The 19738-nt window shown below is 44.3% G+C and overlaps 1 protein-coding gene across 4 annotated transcripts in view; it reads right to left on the minus strand.

Annotated features, from left to right (window-relative positions):
* The window catches only part of LOC124298375 (LIM/homeobox protein Lhx9-like), a 194756-nt gene that overhangs the window by 79640 nt on the left and 95378 nt on the right, over window positions 1-19738 (minus strand). For 3 of the 4 annotated variants that reach the window (XM_046750276.1, XM_046750274.1, XM_046750277.1), the window contains one exon: window positions 543-599. The exons of the other annotated variant lie outside the window; for it this stretch is intronic. The gene's annotated coding sequence lies outside the window, so the exon portion shown is untranslated. The remainder of the gene's footprint in view (window positions 1-542; window positions 600-19738) is intronic. 4 annotated transcript variants of the gene reach the window in all.

A 19738-nucleotide genomic window follows, 5' to 3' on the forward strand; every position in this document is an offset into this window, starting at 1 on the left:
AGTAAGGGCTGCGAGGTGTGATAGAGTTCGATCAATGCAGTTCTGAGGAGCAAGCTCGCGGGTCCGTGTGTCGGAAAAATCAGGCGCAAAACGGGAGGAATTATTCCTACGAAAGATTCGTCAATGCCGCTAATCGAAATCTCTTGTAATTTTCGAATTGTCTCGAATTGGTCAAAGTTTGAAAAACGAACGTTGTTTCGACGGGAGTAACTCGCGCCCTTCGCTCCGGCTGGGTCAAAGGTTGGTGGTCATCATTTGGTCGGTATTGTCAGCTCCGTTCGCGACTAGATAGATCAGCTCCTGGGAATACTGATTTTTTACATAAACTGGTATTCGCTTCGCGGGCTCGAAAAGTTCGCGGTTGTCTACCGCGTCGAGTTTTTTCTTTTCTACTTAACCAATTGCAAACCTAATCGCGATAATTTCACGAGCTGATTTTCCCCGTTTAGCCAGTCTCGCAATTAACCCCAGTATGGTATAAAACTGACGAGGGATTGAATTGGTCGGATTAAGGGATGCAGATTGATTTTTCAAAAACTCACCTATCCACAGTCCTCGAGGTCGAAATTATCCCCGGTAGTTTCCAAGGGAGACATTGTCTGAAAAGTATCAAAAAAACCCCAGTTACAATTACTGACCTATAACGCCTGAAATGCGAACCTCGTAATTTCCCTCAAGTATTATAAATACGCATAAAAAGATACTCTGGACAGATTTTACAAAGTATCTCTAAAAGAGGAGGGGGGATTATGCTTATTTCGCACAAGGAGGTAACAGCGGCTGACAAATTGACGGACAAATTTTACCCCCGGCATTTCGGATCGGGGGGGGGGGGGGGGGGGGGGGTAGGTAAACGGGGCCAAGTGAGTTAGGGGAAACTCTAAATTGATCCATATTAATAAGACAGTGAGATTTGCGCTGCAGGGAATTTTTGCATAAATTTGAATCACTGCTCGCTCCTCGGCAAGGGTTGGACGGTTTGAATAATCGGGAATAATTTTGAATTTTCGGTAACCAAAAGAGCGGCACAACATCCCCCGGGTGTGTCTATACCTATACCTATATCTCATACTGTTACCCGAAGCCGAACGGCACCGCGGGAAGTTGCCCCTCGAAAACAGCGTCGTTCTCCACCTACATAAGCACATCCAATTATACCTACTCACTGACTTCTAAGTGAGCAGTAGGTATCCGCCGAATTCCACCTCGTTTTTCTTACGGAATATCAATTATTCTCTACCACGGTGTTGGTTTAGCCATTTCGATGATTTCGGGAATCCGAGATTTTTCAGTAAAAGGGGTTAAAAAAATGTCCAGGAAAAAAATTCTCGCAGGGTACCGAAATTGATAATACGTACCGAGATTCGGTATTAAAGTTCGTCCGATTTCTTGCCTCCAAGCTGAAAACTACCTCCCTAGATTCTCACGCTTGTAGTTCACAATACTTAAGATAATAGCGATAGTCAAGTACCCTATAAATTCAAGTCTGATTGGTTCAATGACTCTTGAGATACCGTATGTCGAGGAGCAGAGAGAGAGAGAGAGATCGAAAGGGTGAGGGGGAGAGAGAGAGAGAGCGAGAGGAAAAGAACGGGGATGTAGGTATATACAAAACTTTGAACGCCTACGGTCGTTATGGTAAAATTCTCTCTAACGTTTACCTGCTGATTGAACAAGGAACGCCCGATAAGCATTGGCTGAATTGAAGGGATGGGGAAATGCAAGATGTTTGAAAGAGTTTGATGGTTTGAATATCTATACTTTTTCATAATTTCGTTACAAGGTGCATCGAGATTTAATAACTTGATAAACAAAATTCAACTCACTTATTAGTAAACTACGATGACATATGTGAAAATAATGTGCGAAAAAAACCCTAAAATTTGCTTTTTTTCTTCTCTCAAGTATAAATATAATAGATTTTTCATTTCAAATTCCCTTAGAGTGGTCAAAAAATATTGTCGATTGTTCGATTTCCCTCCTCGATAACTCATTACGTTCAGAGGATTGTTGTCAACAAATATGCTGAGACCTTTTTTTTTTTTTTGTATTTCAATAATCGATCCAACATCGCTGAATTCAATTTTAACGCGTTATCCCGAAAAATGAAATATTCAACGACACGAACGTGTTAAAATATGAATGTTTCATTGGTATTAAGTGAACGAATTTGAAAAAAAATACCGATATAACATCAATATATTTTCTTCCCTTTCCTCTGTCGTATCATCACGAGATATTCAAAGGCATAAAAATGATACCGAAAGTGTTATAATTTCGTAATAAAATCGCGACGATCAATAAAACTCACGAAACGTGGTTAAAACACGTCGTACCGCAGTTAAAGCGCGACGAAGCATCTTCCGCGTCCAAGATCCCGAGGTATGCAAGAATTTTGACGAGCACTGACAAGCATGCGAAGCGAGATGAGACGACGGAGGCGTGTAAGGTAGGTATACATATAGATAGGTCTGGGTAGGTATACGGAATGGGATGGACGAGGAGGGAGAACCAATTAAAAGACGCTTACACGCCGCCTAATTCCCCCCGGGGCTGAATAGGCCGGATGACGTATTAACTCATATTTGTCTCCGCACAATGACCGGGCTAAGCTCCTCTGCCCAGGTGTCCGAGTCCTGTGGGTGCAGGGCACTCGGAGCATAGGTATGGTATGCGGCAGGACTCTCTCGTCTCTCGGTTCCTTGCGATCCTCGCGGCACGCGGACGAACGTGAAACGGACACTCGTAGGTCTGTATAATACGCGCCCTGAACGGACGTTTGTACCAAGGCACACACTCGAGTGCGCGTTGAAATCTTGAAGAAATTTCGTTCCCGAGGAGAGACGCGACGCCGCGCGGTCCAGTTCCACATTCCTTCCTCTCAACGGGTGGCCCGCGTCTTTAGCCCCCCTCCTCCTCCCCCTCCCCCCCGCCCCTGCCCTTCACCCCTTCACTCCTCCCCAATTCCCCTCGCCGGCCATGTTACTCTTCTTTTTCATATCCCCCTCCTGCCGCACCTTCCCTCTCTGTCCATCGTATTAGGGGCAATTGTTCCGTTGTGTGTTTTTGTGATTGATCACGTGATGCCATCGCATCGTTCGGTACATAATAAGTCAGCCTTTAATCCACTAGCGGCGAAGGGAGGCGGGAAGGACGAGTTGTGCGGGAAAAAAAGATGAGGCGGCGAGGAAGAGGAGGAAGAGGAGGCGGCATTCTTTCGATATCTAGTTAGTCTTTAGTTTCGGAGTGAATACTTTACCCGCAAAAAACCTGTTATGTTCACAGTGTGTACGTAATACCCGCCCTTACATACAGTTAACGCCCGTCTAATTGATCCTGACGTTCGCTGTATTCTTAACGAAACAATAATTCTGGAACGGTAGAACGAAACACCAGGTTCGTACGGCCCGAGAATCACTGACGCGAGATAATTCGTAGATATCTATGAAAGAAAAAGGTAAAAACTGAAGATAAAAAAAAAAAAAAAAGAAAAAACGCCAAACGAGAATTTGCTCGGCGAAACGATTCAAAAATTTATCAATAAAAATAGAAATATAATTCAACAACGTAACGTCGTACCATAATCCAATTCAAGGCGTCGTAAGATTCGTCGGTCCGTTCGCTTGTCAATCAATTTCCGAAAACTACAAAGCCCTGTAACACGCGAGTTTTTCGAGGAACTATGAATCAAAAAGGAAAATAAAATTGAATAATTGAAATTATATAAATGATCTCCGCCTCTATCGTCGATCCGTGCGTGTACACTTTACACATACGCGTACCTTACGCAGAACGCAAGGCATCCGGGCTGAAAAGTATTCGGTTTAATAATCGAATTATACTCTAGAAGGCTTAGATGTACACCGCCGAGAATTCGATTTGACAGGACGGCCGAGACGGCCCCGCCAGATTCTTCGGCGCAGGGTCATCAATTCTCAACAAAGAACTATTCCCGGGTAGAAGGTCAGAGCCACGTTAGCTTCGAGGATTGTCTCTCTCTCAAGCTTTACCTGCGCGACAGATGAACCGCCCCCGAAGGGATACGAGCCGGGGGATAAAAACATGCGCATAAACGTGCACCGTGCATTTTTCAAAACTTATGCAAGGAAAAAAAGACGAGAGTCGCGAAAGAATCCGCCCCTTCGCCCCAGCCGATCGATAATCGAACTGTCAGTCGATCAGGGGTGACTTATGGACGGGTAACGTTCGGCTGGCTACAGTCATTCTCCGAATTCATGTCTCGGTCTTCGTACCTGCAGGAACACGGAGCCGAAGATCTCGGCTGAAGAGCATTCACGTGTGATACGCGGGTGTAAGAAACGGGAACCGTGAAAAAGTATTACAGATGTGTATCGCGCCGTACATAAATATAGATGCATATATGTAAGCTTGAAAGAAAATTAAGAAAATCCGGTACAACGTTGATAGAAGGAAAAATGAAGAAAGGATTGAAACTAGCAGAGCTTAGACCGATCCTGGAATTCTTGAGGAAAAAGATGACGTCTAATTTTCAACAGATCAAACAGTCGGTGTCCGACTTTTACCTGGCTGTCTCTTTCTCTCTCTTTTCAACCACGTCAACGAAAATCCTGGATATCTTTTATTTTTTAACGACACAGCTCACTGGCGATCGTGCGACACGGTTCATCCGTTCATTTCGCACTTTTTTCTCTCTTTATGCACGCTCCCCGCGCCAGGTACGGTTGAGTTGGTAATTTGACGAGTCAATCGTCAAGGACTTTCGCGCGAGTTGAAAATGAATTTAGATAGGAAAAGGGAAGAACGGTGATCGCGCAAATCCAAAAAAAAATTCGCCATTTCGACGTGAGCGGAAATTTTTTTTTGACCAAGCTGGAAGATTTTAGAATCTGTTAAAGAAAAATACTCACCACGAACTACGTTTGACTTGTTTTTCTCGCGAGCAAAGTTTGATAAATTTTAAATAACAAATAAAGTAAACCCGGATAAGTTGACCAAAAATGTCAAGACATTATTTCCGACTTTATCTCTCTGCCGGTTCACGTCACACTCGATTTGTATGCAGAAGATGGATTGAAACGGTGGCTTAAAATCGTTCTACGAAGAAAGTCCCGTTCAAGAGTACCCAGAGTATCTGAAAAGAAACCGCGCGGTTTGTGTACCGAGATTTTTTCAAATCGTTTAACAAAACAAAAATAAAGAAAAAAAATAAAACACCGGGCGAAAAAGAGGGCTGTGAGGTGGGTAGAAAACGGTGTTGTAAGAAAGAAAATTACAATAATAAAGCAGCTCGGTGCAGAGGAATGATAATGAGGTGAAAAAAAAAACCGATGTCGTTGGAAAGGGAGAAAGGGAGAGATGGATAGAAAAAGCGAGGAGATGAAAATAAGGTGGAAAAAGAAAAAAATTCACCGAAATAATCTCCGCGGGATTATTAATGTAGGCTTCATTCACATGCAAATTTCTGTCAACGGCTCTTTCTAGGCTCTCTAGCTGCACCTTACAGCCATAAAACGCGCGGAGGCCTGCCGCGTTGTCTCCTGTCTAGTTTCAAAAAGGTCGAACTTGTCAAACGGACACAATACTGTCATTACCAGACAATTGGCTCCCCCTCCCCCCTCTTGTCGGCCTGTCCCTCGCTACAATCTACGCATACCAAAGTCTCCTACGGACGTCGTTGTCCTTCCTAGACTCGTGGGCGGAAGTCACGCACCCTCGACAAACGTCCCAAGTCCAAAACCGTTAGATCCAGATCTCCGGAGCGGGTAGATTCCGCGGGAAATTTCCCGTTAGTTTTTTCTAGTCTTGAAATTGTTCTTACGGAAAAAGTTCTAAAATGCCGGGTGACCGATCCACGGGATTATATGTATGCTGCATGTATACGTGTAAGTAAATGCATATATATGTAAACCGTTTAGGGGAGAATTCCATCCCGATTTTCGTTTTCTTCATTTATTTCATTTTCGTTTCCCCCCCTTTTTTTTTTTTTTTTTTTTGTCAAAGATGTTGTCGAGGTGAGAGGACCCTTGTATCGTTTTCTCGGGTATGGAGAGAGACGGAGGGAAGGAGATGGAGAGCGAGAGAGTGCACGACAACTTTTCAAAAGGCGGCGTTATACGAGGACCGATTCATTACGATTCTTCGTCGGTTCTCCGCGGGTCTCGTTTGTTTCAAACCGCGCCATTCCAAGAAAACAGATGGAAATCTCGCAAACTTAAAACGAGTCCTACGTTCAACCAGCTTCACGAAGAACCCTGAGATCCTATCTCGGCGATGCGTCGTGCGTAGCTAAAACACGCCGGACCAGCTCTAACCAGACATACCTAGTCAAAGGAAATGCGAGCATCTGTAATAGCTGTTTTCCAACGAGAGATGATTAAGAAAATAAAAAATATCTCGCGAAAATTTGTTGCACCTTTAAAAGGAGTAGTAATATTAAATGGATGAAAAAGTCGATTGTGTGAGAAGAAGAAAACTATCTGCTGACGACAGAGATGTTACAACATGTACGCGAAGTCAAGGTGGGTGAGCTCTGTGAAAAAACGGAATCCGAAACAAAAATCTATGCATGCTGGAGCGCGGAGAGGGAGGAGGTGGAGGAGGAGGAGGAGGAGGAGGAGGAGGGACCGGTCAGGTATTTACGAGTGGCACTTGACCGGTGACACGGGTTTCTGGGACCAATGAATTTTAATTCCTTCTCCGTCCCATTCTGGGCCCATTCCCGGTTGTCGGGTCCCAATCGGGCCCGGCAGCCCGCTGTGACACCAGCACGATGATTTAATATTTTAAGGAAATGAAGGTCCACCCTTAATTTACCTTAACCCGAGTCGAATATGTTCCTGGCAGCAGGGGACCTCCGAAACCATTACAAACCAGACGATGTGTCTCGAGTAATGCTGCAGCCGCTGCGCGAGCTTTTGGCTCTCCAGAATCCCGGTGAGCCGCACCTACAGGGTGACCCGTAAAAATTTACTCGCACCGTCAAATAAACACGCCACCGATCCCACTTGCGTATCCCGCAACCGTGAAAGACGCGATAATTTCTAACATCCGATGGTCCGATAGAAGGAAACGAATCAGGGGTAAAAACTCGGCCAGTTCTTTGCTTTGGGATTCGGTCTTTCGATAAGAAAAAACGTAGAGTTCGAAAACGGTACAATTAACTATGACAGAGAATAATTTTTCTATATAGGATCGAGCGTCATCGAACCGAACGAAGACCCTGCGACGTGGTTCAGCTCCGGGGTTCCTTGCAGGTAAAGGAAGGAGAAGAAACGAGGGAAGAGAGAAAAATAAGAGTGTATTTCCCCCTCTCAGAATGTCCTTTGTCGCGACTCCCCCACCTCGGGACACCTCCTCGACCACCATCGCCAAGATCACCGCGCGCGGTCTTCTCACTGGCTTATAACCGAGGCTCGACGAGGAATGCGAGGAGATTCGAAAAGCAGCCACAGCTATTGGCATACGTTCCCCTACCTCGCGGACTCGCCTGCAGCTCCTTCGTAGCGACGTAAGATTTTAGTTTCCGAAAGCAAGGACGTATTATAGCCACGAAGAAGAAGGAGAAGAAGAAGAAGAACCGGGAGGAGAAGGAGGAGGAGGTTCTTTGAAGTATGCGGCTCGATTTTCGTATCAATCGTTTTGTTTCCCGATTCCCTGGAAAGACGAGAACTTGCGCGATCGGCGGTTACGAGTCGGACACGTCCGCGGGTCAAGCGACATTTTTTATTGTTTTTATCAAGTCTCGGTGGGTTTTAATTCCGGTTAAGGAGCTTCTGTGTCAGGTTTATAAGTACACAGTGTCCGTACCAAGTGGAGGTAATACTCGTGGTCGAATCGTCTCTTCTCCGTCTTCTTCTCCTCCTCGAGGATGAGACGATAAAGAAGAGAGAGGAGAGAGAGAGAGAGAGAGAAATAGAGAGAAAAACGAGTTGCAGCGAGGAGAGAAGCTGCAGGCTGGCCCGTCTCTGACGTAATTGAAACGTAACCCCATTGTTAGGACATAATTGACTGACACCGTGCAAGACCACGACGCCTCACCACTCCAACCGATCATAGGCAAAAACACCAATCATCCCGCTACGCGCAAAAAACTTGGGCCCAGGGTCACAGCGTCTGAGCTTGGGGGCCTTATCCCCGGTGGTGGGAGTCTACTCTGCCCTTAACTGCGGCATCGCGTCGACTCGAGGTGCTTTCGATCGTCAAAATCCACGTCGGATCCTCGTTTCGGGGTGAGAAAACTGTTTGATTTTCAAGCTGTTTGTTCGGCGAAGGAGGGAGAACGGAGACGAGAGCAGGGAAAGAGGAAGAACAAGAAGTGAATGAAACTTTTTTGCCGATTCCGCAGGGGGAGGTGGGGAGGGAGGGCGCGGCGTTGACTCCGCGGTGCCGAGGTCAAGAGGTTTCTCGCCACGGCGCGGCGTCCGCATCGCTGCCGCAGCCTGTTGCTTCGCTCGATCAAGATTTCATTAAATTCGATTATCCGAGCAGTCAAGCCGGAAATTATACCTCCAGGAGGCGCGCAGCACACAGCCCCGTTAAAATCCCCCGATAATACCGGGGCTTTTCTATTCTATGCGCATCTCTTGAAATACCAACGATCCCTCTCCGCGGTTCTAACCATACGTACATCATCATCGCCGGTTCCGAGATATGGAAGTTCGTGCCTCGGTCGGAGCCTTCATCCATCGACAACAAACCCATCGACTCTTCTCTGATTGTGACACAAAAAACCATCGAGAAAAGTGGCCACATTCTCGTACCTCCAGCGACGACCGGGGTCAACGGTAACCCGCTCGATTTTCTTACACACCATCGTTTTCAGGTGGTTATGGGGACGGCCTCTTGTATAGACCGGTGCGTCAAGTGAGATATAAGAAATCATTTTCAGAGCTATTTCTTCAGCCTGTGGCATCGATTTGATAGAGAAAAATATCGTACATCATTAGTAACTGATCTATGAGTGCAATTTGTTTGAAATAAAAAAAAATAAAAATAAATTAAACTCATGCGTAATCCTTTCTTCTTCCGAAATGATACGCGACGTAAGTATTATCGGTCCGTTGTGCGACGCGAATGTGCGATTTATTTGCTTATTCTTACTACGAACAGCTGGTTTTTTATTTCGTTGACCTGAACATTTCGCGAGTAATCGTCGAGCAGTTTGAGGAATAGGCAAATTTGAAATCCTGTTCGTTTATCGATGATTCGAATACACGTGTCATGGTGCCTCTTGGGGTGATTTCGTCCGACGTGTTGCTCGTTAAATGTAAACGTAAAACCGGGATGTGAAGAAGATCGAGAATGGTTGGTCACAGCTGTGGTGCGAAAAATGTGAAATTGACCACGTGAGAATTGGTTTATTAGAAAATACTTCACCAGCAAACACCTCGAAATCGGACTACTTACGTATTAATTCAAAATACGAAACAAATTCTCAAAACTGATGTTTTTGCTTTCGAAACTTTCGAGACACTTTGAAACTTTCAACTATTACTAATTTTATTTCAGTCATATCAGTTTACTCGTTGAAGCGAAATTCGATAAGTGACTCACTTCCCACTTGCCGCGGTGAGTGAAATGTTTAAAAATCGATTTCCGGTTGCAGATTGCCGCAGCATTAACCGCGGCGCATTGTCGAGAATATGGAGCGAGATTAGCTATCTCGAATAGACAGACGCGTGAGGTTGGGGGATTAATTAATAACGTCGGTAATTGGGCCTGGTTCAATCTAAGATAACCTCTCCTCGACGGATGTACATATAGACACGTACCCAGAACCCCTGGTGTAACGTAACGTAATGTAACGTACTTAGCAACGTAACATGACTGTACAGTACATTACGAACACCTTCGCGTCGGTTGCACTCGCGGACATTGAAGCGAGATGAAGTTGCTTCGCGCAAACTCTCAATTTGTACCTAAAACTGCGTGGCTTTTTCACCGTATACCCGGTAGAGTGGTCCTTGTTTAGGGTGATAACGAATTTTTTCCGGACAACCATTAAATCAACTTCAAATCATTCAAAAACGATCCCCACACTTTTATCTCAAGGTTAACCCGTGCTTCTGCAAGATGGAGGATTTCTTTCATTTAAAATGCAAGTGTTTCGGGCACATTCGCAGTATATATTTTACTGCACGAGTAATAATGTTCAAAAAAATCTATAAACGGCAGGTTTTAGTGGCTACTAATGCTACTATGTGAGAAAAAATTTACATCATCGTACCTGGTAATCTTGACAAATTGCACTTTCTTTAAATGGAAAAAAGTCGGATTTGGAGGGTGTGAAATTCGTCGAGATTGCACGGTATGATAATGTGAATTTTTTCTCAGATAATAGCATCATAATGCCCTCTAAAACCTCGCGATTACAAATTTATTTAACATTATTACTCTTACAATAAAAATATATGCTAACAATGTATCCGTAACACGCGTATTTTAAATGGGGAAATCCACCCTCTTACAGGGGCAGAGGTTAAAGTTCAGATAAAAAAATGTGTAAGAATTAAGGAACTGTTTTTGAATTATTTAAAATTGATTTAGGGGGTGGTCCGAAAAAGAATGGTTGACACCACAAACAAGAACCACCCTAATGCCCAGGTACAGACGGGAAAAGTACGTCAAAACGTGATCGCGACTGTAGCGCGTGCAGGGACAGGGGGAAACGGCAGCGCTAATCACGGCCGAGATAGCAACAAATAATCCCCAATAAGCAATCGGCGATAAAACCTGCCAGCTAAGCCCGTAATTAGACTCGCTAGCTGCAGGGAGATATCCGGTGGAGATAGGTTCGTGGATGGGGGGGGGGGAGAGAAAGAGACGGAGGTATATCTTGTCCATCCCGAAGGATATATCCAGCGTAGTTTATCCGCGATAGCGCGCGACGCCGCGAGATATCTCGAGAGAAACCAACCGTGAGATCTCGTTCCCGAGATCGTCAAGATGCGCATGCACGTGTGCAACCACCTTACACACGGCATATCGATACGGTGTAGAGTTAGGGTATAAATGCGCCTACTTACCCTGCTGTGTATGTATGTTATGAAATCAGGTACCTTATACACGCCCGCGCCGTTAAGATAAAGAGGAAGAAGAATTCGCGTCTGTGTATATTCGGACGAGAGAACTCGGACTTATCTCTTCACCCGCGTCCTCGGAATAAGGAGTGCCTGGAGCAATTGCAACGCGAGGATACGACACCAACGAATCGTTTATTGCATGTTTAGGAGGGACGCACCGCGTGCTCGACAGATTTCCGCGAGCTTTACAGACGGTCCGATAGAATGTTTTCGTGATACGTACCGTTGGGTACAGAATCGGAAGAAGAAAAATTATGCCGATGATCATTTATAGATCGAGAAGATGTGTGAAGTTCGTTCGGTGCTGTAACAAACGACAGAGACGCCCGCAACGTCGTTTCCGAAGTTTCATTGCCACTTGGAAAAAAAAACCCGCAGTCTGGTCGTTGATCGTATTAATTGAGGCGTTAAACAAAATCACCTCCCCAAATTATACCGCAGTCATTCCTCTACCTTGGTAAAAACAATATCTAGGTAGGTGTGCGAAAGTGAATGAATAAATCACAATCACGAATGCAATGAGAGTAAAGAGAAGCCCCCCCCTTCACTCTCTCGCCCTCACTCTTTCGCTCTTTCAGTCGCCCTCCTCGGCGGACTCTCGCAACAATCCAACTCTTAAGGCCACAATGTATCCGCCGCTTTCGCCCGGTGCCAGGGTTATACACGAGGTGTGGAACCGGCACACATATGTATACTAACTTGTACATGTTTACATGTGCATTGAGGTTCGTACATATGTACGGGATAGGAGTTTAAGGCTAAGGGCGAAGAGGGAAAAAGAGGGAAAAGAGAGGAGGGGGGAGTGAACGGGGGGTCCGCGCGAGGGCTGGTATAATTACTCGCCCGGTAATACAGGTCGGCTCTTGAGTGGCAGCTCATATTACTTGCTTAACCCGCGTGAAAACTAACCCAACTGCAGGGTGAGGAGAGAATGGGGGGGAAGGTTCGCGCAAAAAGGTATACGTCAGTTATACCAGTGTGTAGGTATATGCATGCACGTGTATAGGTAAGTATACGCGGACCACAGCTTTGGTACCTACTGCAAACACTCACCTTGCTCACCGCAACGCCAAAAAATGCACGTTTGCAAAATGACGATAATTGCCCGGTATAGGTATGAATTACGACTCTCCGGACAACGAGGGGATTCAAAAATATTCATTTTTCTCCCGAGTACGTTGCGAATGTCTTGTACAATATGTTTCAGACTCGGTGAATTTTCCTTGGCAGTTTATTTTTTTTTATTTTTTTTTTTTTTTTTTTCAATTTCAAACACGCACAAGGAAGCCAGTATGTAAAAACATTCTACACAGCTAGCTACTCAACTCTGAAATGTTCCGAAGTACTTTGATTGGTTTGAAATTACACGAGAAAAAGTAAAGCTGATACTAAAGATTGAAAAATATTCGCTCCCGCAATTCAAGCTCAAGAATTTTACATGTCATCGAAATTCCCTGGTTCGAGAGTGGCTAACGTTAAGGTTTCGTTATAATGTTATAGAATTTATACGAGGTATACGGATCGACGTCGTAGTTTACGTACAGAGCTGACAGAGACACACGAAATGACACCGACAAATGTTTTTCCCCTTTACCTATCATTCCGATTTTGAATCGGCATTGATATCGACGACGAAAGGAGAGTGAAAATTTTATCACGGTCTCTACAGTCCCTCTGTTTGTGCCAGTTTTTACTCGCGTGTATAATAGCGACGTGTTTTCCACCGACAATTACTGTACAAAGTTTGAGCGTATTTTTTGAGCCTATCGTACGATATGACAACGAGACAAGGTTTTGTTCCTCGACAACCGTACATGTTGGTGAATGGTATTATGGGTTATATTCCCGCCATTCGTGCAGTGCGAACAAAAACATCCTTTTGTTATCACGTTGCATGGACGCAGCAAGGTACAAGCGAACCGATTCCATTCTGCCAATTTTCCATTCACGAGCAACGGGAAACGACCGTGATGTGAAATAATCTGCAGATAACGACCCTGTCGATAATTATTTCGATTCCGGAAAGCTTTCGTGACTGTGTTACATATCTAGCTAGAAAAATCTCATACAGTATCTCATTCAGCCGTGACGTTCTTAGACACGTGCAAGACTTGACAGAGACCGACTACGGTCGCGGAGAAAAGCTCTTCCGAATTCTTGGAAAAATGGTCCAACCACATTTACATAACAATACCTGGCCAGCCACGTACTTCTTGGTTCCCAGACCGTCTGGCCATGGCGTTAGCCGTACAGCCATGGCATACTCGAGCGCAAGATGCAACCAGAATGGTCAGGCGAGTGTACTAATGCACGTGTGTCACTTCTTGGACTACTAAACCAGAGAATGTTGGCTCGATTCCCGCACGGGTCGCTAAATCATCGCACTCTGAACTACGGTGAAAAAAGTAATTGAGTAGGTATGGCGAAGTAATTTAAGATTTTTATAACCCACGTGGTATTCAACTTGACTTTGGTGACGGAGCGGTGACCATTTGAGAGTTAAACCAGAGCTGGTGCTCGAGTGAGAGACTGAAATGGAAAAAGAAGGAGGAAGAAAGAGAGAGACAGAGAAAGCGGAATGAAATATGATCTGTGGGTAATATTCTTAATGGATTTCTCCGTAAAACCGTATAACTTCCTGTATGAACGTAAATTACGTATGTAATACGAGGTACGTGGATATATTATAATATGGGAATATCGAGGGACGCCAGTGTAGCTGAGGACCGTTTTCGAGAAAGGCCACGTTGGGAGATTATTAAAATTTTGTGTTTTCAGTCATGCCGTTACTGTTGGAAAGTAGAAAAGAGCGAAAGTGATCCAATCCTGAGGTAGGCAGTAAACAATTAATAACAGTAATAAAAAATTAAATAACAAAAAAGCAGAATGCCTAGAGTACAAGACCCAAAACATTCAACCACCCTGAAGAATGAAGAATCATCGAATCACGAACTCCTGTGAGTCCTGAAATTCTCAAGCTTTGTAACAACGGTCCGGAGTTGCGGTGATGACAATGATTGCGTCGAACCTATATAAATTTATGAAGAGCTGATCGGTAAAACGGCTTTCAGATGACGCGTCATTTCACTTTTGGAACTGCCCTGCGAGATTGATTGTCCCTATTGGATTTAATATCAGTCAAGCAAAGTCGCTTCCTTTTATTTTACCGCACGCTGCAGTCGGTGGCGGGTGAATTTCTTGCAGAGTGGATACTTGCTATAATCCGACTAAATTAATCTCCCGCAAGCGCTGGCTAATTGGGAAATTAGCTAATTATTAATGACCGAGCGAACAGAGCGTGAGAATATTCTGCGATCGGCGATACGAGGGCTGACGGTGCTTTTCGCCCAGAAGGGTGTTTCAGGTTCGAGATTTTGAAGAACATCATCGAACGGGCCTGGATTTCCGTTCTATCGATGCTGACGACTGTTCGCGTCGCACGAATCTCACGTCTCTGCCTCTGTGTGTGCAGTGCGATATTTTATAATTCCTTCGAAGGGACTACGAAGGTGGCCTGATCCTTGCAGCAAAGAAGGTCGCGGACCACAGACAGCGATTTTTATTTCACATCGCGAGGAAACCAGTTTATAAATAATGTAAATCTGGTAGAGAAAAGGAGGAGCGCGAGGGCTCCTCCGGAATAAACCGCGCGGCAAGCCTTTAAACGACGAGAGATGCTTCACTGCACCGAGGATGAGCCTGCAAAATCGCAGGACCAATGCGGCGTGGTCGGAATCGACGTTAAACAGGCCAAACTCAAAACGCGAATATCCAATTATCTCGAGGATATTTAAGCGATCAATTATCCCGGCAGTGATTACGTTCCTATTTTCAGACCTAACAGCTGTCCCCGCGGTTATTTATCACCGGGCAAACCGTCGAGGATCCTCCGCGGTCGAGGATGGTCCTAGTTGAAGGTGAAACCGAAGGTTGTCTGACTAAACATGCAAAAAATCGTCCGCCATTAGCGGTGAAACTAATTTTCATAAATTATATTAATTTGCCACGGTGATTCTAATATCTTTTCGACTGATTGGGTGACACGGTGCCGCTTAAATTTCAAGTCCAGAAAGCGAAAGAACTACGAGTACACGTGTGACCAAGTAGGGAGGAGGGAAAAAAAAACGTCTCTCAATTAATATTGCAGGCGAAATTCAACCTTTTCACGATAGCAGGAAACGCTTACGAATAATCGCCTTCTACTTTGTCATTTCAGCTGCGCAAATAATAAAAGTTTCATTCAACCCGACTAAAATACTTTTTTCTCTCACCGCCAAAGCTGATGTGTATTATAACTGTGGTTATCACGATATACATTATTATTATCATGAGAGTTGTTGTTGTTTTTCCTGTCGTTCACAACAAGATCCCGAAGAAGCGTGCTGTCGGCGCTAATCGCACGACTCGCTCGAAGTGACCGGAAGTCTACAATTTTCTCACGCTAAAACTAGCTCGTTTCCTCGGTAATGGTATGCGGTACACACCGACGAGTCAGTGTACAGAAGATTAATTTTAATCTAGTCGTAAATATTATTGCTTGTTGTAAGCTTATAACTTGGAGGGAATCCTTCCGTTAAATATATATATATATTTTTTTTCTTCACTTTTTTTATTTCTACTATTTCTCCTTGCCTTCTTTACCGTGCATCAACGACACGCTTGAGAGGCCATAATACGAACATGTCCGGTGTAATGATCGTCAAGCTGTCTACGTGAGTATAAAATTACGTAACAGCCAGCTCTTTCATCGCGATCGAGGAGTGTTGTTATTACTTCTAGAGATTGCTTACGATGCGAATATTTATTGAATTATTTTATTTGCCAAACCTTGATACATAAGGATAAAGTGTACCAGTTGAAACCGTAACTTTCTCGTTCAAATAAATTGATTCCGTGCAACTCTGATACCTCGACCGATGATTCTGGGATGCATTAATGAATGCCGAATAAAAATTATCGATCATCGGCAAGCTGGGGGCTCTCTTTCACAGTCTAGTTCGACACTCCGTCGAGCTTTGAACATATTTCGATACCTGCTATTCGATCGCTCGGTTCGATTGTTTCGACATGTTTAAACGCATGAATTTAAAGTCGTAACGATATGTCTTCCGCTGCGAAAATTAATCTTGCCCGCTGCAATTTTCGTCCCCTTAAATACGTAATGGCGTCCGAGGGGTTTCCTTTCGCGCACTTTTACGATTTTCGGAATGCCCGCGTGTACGCAGACGTATACATACGATGCCGTACACCAACGCAGGTTGACACGTGGTAGGGGTACACAACTACTTGGGACCACTTTAGATACGAATCTGTTCTGAAAAAGGAGCGCGTAAAAATGAATTTCACAAGCAACGCCGGTTTTGGGCCCGGTTGACTGATGAGGGCCGCATTTCTTGTAATTAAACTTGCTCGTGATACGCATCAACCAGACCCGTGGACCTCGGGCGACTCGCTTCTCGTGTACATACATACACTTGCACAAGCATTAATGTATTTTCGGCATTACCCTGCCTCGGAGATACGGTGGTTCTGACTCCGCTCTGCACACACGAGCGAGTACACGGACAGGTATAATAATACAACTTCCGCGTGTACGACGAGACGTTTGAAATTCATACAATGCTTGTCTCATTGTCTCGTCTGGTTTAAGCGTATATTTCCTAGCCGATGTATGTTATACGGTGCTAAGAAATGCTGAGAAATTACAATCTTTGTCACTTTGTCTACGTTGCCGTAATAGCCCTTAAATTTAATACTTGGTAGATACGGCGGCGTAGTTTTAATTTTCATACATTTGATTCTTAATCCCTGTTTGTGACCGTCGTCGCCAACTTCGTGATGTGTTTCGACGTTATTCGTTTGGTTGAAAAAATACGCCAAGTATTTCATAGACGGAAGGTCATCGACCTCGTTTAGGAGCCGTGATATTGGACGTCGTTTACGATCCTTTAAAAAATAAAAACTGTTATAAGATGGTTGACATTTTCAACGACACGCACCCGACGTTACGTTATGTATATGTATATACATATATATATATGTTTGTAACAAGGCTGCGAGTGTCTGCAGTATAAGGCGAGAAAAAAATTCAAAGCCACGTCCTAATAAAATTGTTGTACACTTGATATCTCTGCAGGAACGACCGGGATAATTTTCACGCGTAAGGAAGAATTTTTTTCAATAGGATTCGTATATTTTTTCTTCTGCAAGTGCAATCGCAATTTTACAAACCTTACGTTACCAGACTTTCAATTATCAATTTTACTCTGTCTTGCCGTTCGTTCGATTTTCCTTCACATGTCCGACATGAATTAGAACTCTAAAATCGTATCGAGTCATTCTACCAAAAAACTTCATTAAATTCGTCAACACGAATCGTTGTACACGTCGAAAACTCGAAGCGATAGGAAGGATATAACGAAACGAAGTAACCATCAAGCTTTCTGTGAAACCGCAAACGGTCTAATTAATTACAAGTATAAATTCCGCTAACGATCGATGAACTAGATCAACCCGTTAGCTAACACACACACACGCACGCACATACAGTATACAAGATAAACGAAGCTGTGGGGCAAAGATTGGCGATGTTTCGACGGGAGTTCAGTGATTAGTAAGGCGGTTAATTAATTAACGCAAATTAGAGTTCGGATATAATCCACAGGTGATACAAATCTCCGAGGATATGTTGGCTCAAGGAGATGAACGCGATCGAAACGGGCCGCATGTAACACATTACGATGCACGAATTCCTGCGAGGAATTGAAACGAAAGTGAACGGTTTAACGGAACGAATCGTGAGAAAACGGAGGTGGTTAACCGTCTAGTATTCCAGCGGGTATACGAAAGGCGGCGATTAAGAGTGAGAAGGTGAGAAGGGGTGAGGGGGAGGAGGGTGACAAGAGGAGAGTCGCGCGGTTGTTGGTATGTACAAAGAAAATAGATGTCTTTCCACCGCGGGTCGCTAATGAACTGGTCCAACTTCCAACTTCCAACTGCCTCTACGGAGGTACCGTCTGGCACCTCGGCGTTCCTCCCACGCTATCGCCTCAGCTCGGACAATCAGCTGCAGAACGTTGTTACGCCTTTGCGTTACGTATCTACGTTAGATTCTTTTCACTGCAGTGCGCTGATTACCGTGGGTGTGCTGCTGGAGGGCATGGAAACGCTGCGCAATGTGTTTCGTACCGTAGATTCCAGACCGGCTGGGATGATTGAAGTTGGAAATAAGGAATGTCCGAAAGAATCCCGCTATTCACCAATATATATTTATAATTATATATGTATAATATATATATAGTGAAAATGTTGATTATAGAGATATTTCATTCCACCACTCGATTGTTTGATCGATTTCACCGTTCTGTACGGTCGAGTTGACTATTTTTCGTAGTAGGTAGACATTGTGTTTTGCATTCATACCAAAGCGTGTAACCGCCATCGACGTAGTTTATATCCTGGTAAGTACATTAGACATGTAATTGCCATAAAATTTCAATGATTTTTCAAATTGTTGTACAGGGTCAATGCACCTATGAATAAAAGGCACTGAGAAATATTAATATAATCATGTACTTCGAAAGCTTGAAAATTGACGAATCCAACGATTATTCGATTATCGGTCTTAGTGTAAAGATCAGTGAGATATGTATAAAAATTCCAAAAGACCTGCAGGAAAAGTGCTAAAAATGTTCATTCGCTGCGTACTTTAGTCTGGATATTTTAACCGCGTGTTTCTCTGATGTTAATACATGGATTTTTTCGAATATAGTGGAATTTTTTTCTCACGGAACAAGGATTGCATGTTTTATTTTTAATCTTTTCATTTATTTATTCCACTTCTTCGCCCTTCCTGTTTTCATACAAATTTTTAATTGATAGTATAATTGCCTGTAACGGCAGGTGTGGATAGAGCAGGATGTAGCATGAGAGGCGTATTCACAGTAGGTACGTCGTTAATACAGGCGCGCACGCGTGCAGCTTATGGTCTCGACCGTTTCCCCCCCAGATTTCGAAGGAAATGCCAGGAGAAATTGGATAATGTTGGCCACTCGAAAGCCAGACTAATTTGAAAAAACGTATAAGGTTCACTCGTCGACGACGGATTAACATATAAATTAGGCTCCCCCTTCCGAATTAGGCCCCCGCATGCATACACAGAGTTACACGTACGTAACAAACCACTGCGTCGAGTCTTCGTCTATTTCAGGCATTTTCAATTACACCGAAAACAAAATTTAATTATTTCTTTTAGCCCACTACGCCGTAACGAGTTTCCTACTTCTTTTCGATTTCTCTTTCGATTCCACTTTTTCGGTTTACACCCATGCAGCAATGCTACAGAAGGATCGAACCTGCGGCGATTTCGTGCAACTTTCCACCCTGCACTCGCTTTCATAGCGCGTACTACCTGGGATGGGAAGATGCGCTAGGCAGAGAATCTAGTCGGTGACAACGGGTTAAATTAATTGACAAAGACACCGCGCGCGGGGCGGTTCACCGAGCCGCATGAAATGCGGTACGGGATTCGCCATCTCCCTCCTCCCCGCTCGTTCCCAGCCTCCGTCTCTCTCGCTCAGTCTAGTTGATCGAACACATTTTAATCAATTCCATTAGTCGTCAACGGCCCGGCCTATGCAGCCAGAAACGCGTCCGGCGCTGCGCCAGCGGCACGT

Source organism: Neodiprion virginianus, chromosome 2 (assembly GCF_021901495.1).
Source record: "Neodiprion virginianus isolate iyNeoVirg1 chromosome 2, iyNeoVirg1.1, whole genome shotgun sequence".
NCBI lineage: Eukaryota > Metazoa > Arthropoda > Insecta > Hymenoptera > Diprionidae > Neodiprion > Neodiprion virginianus.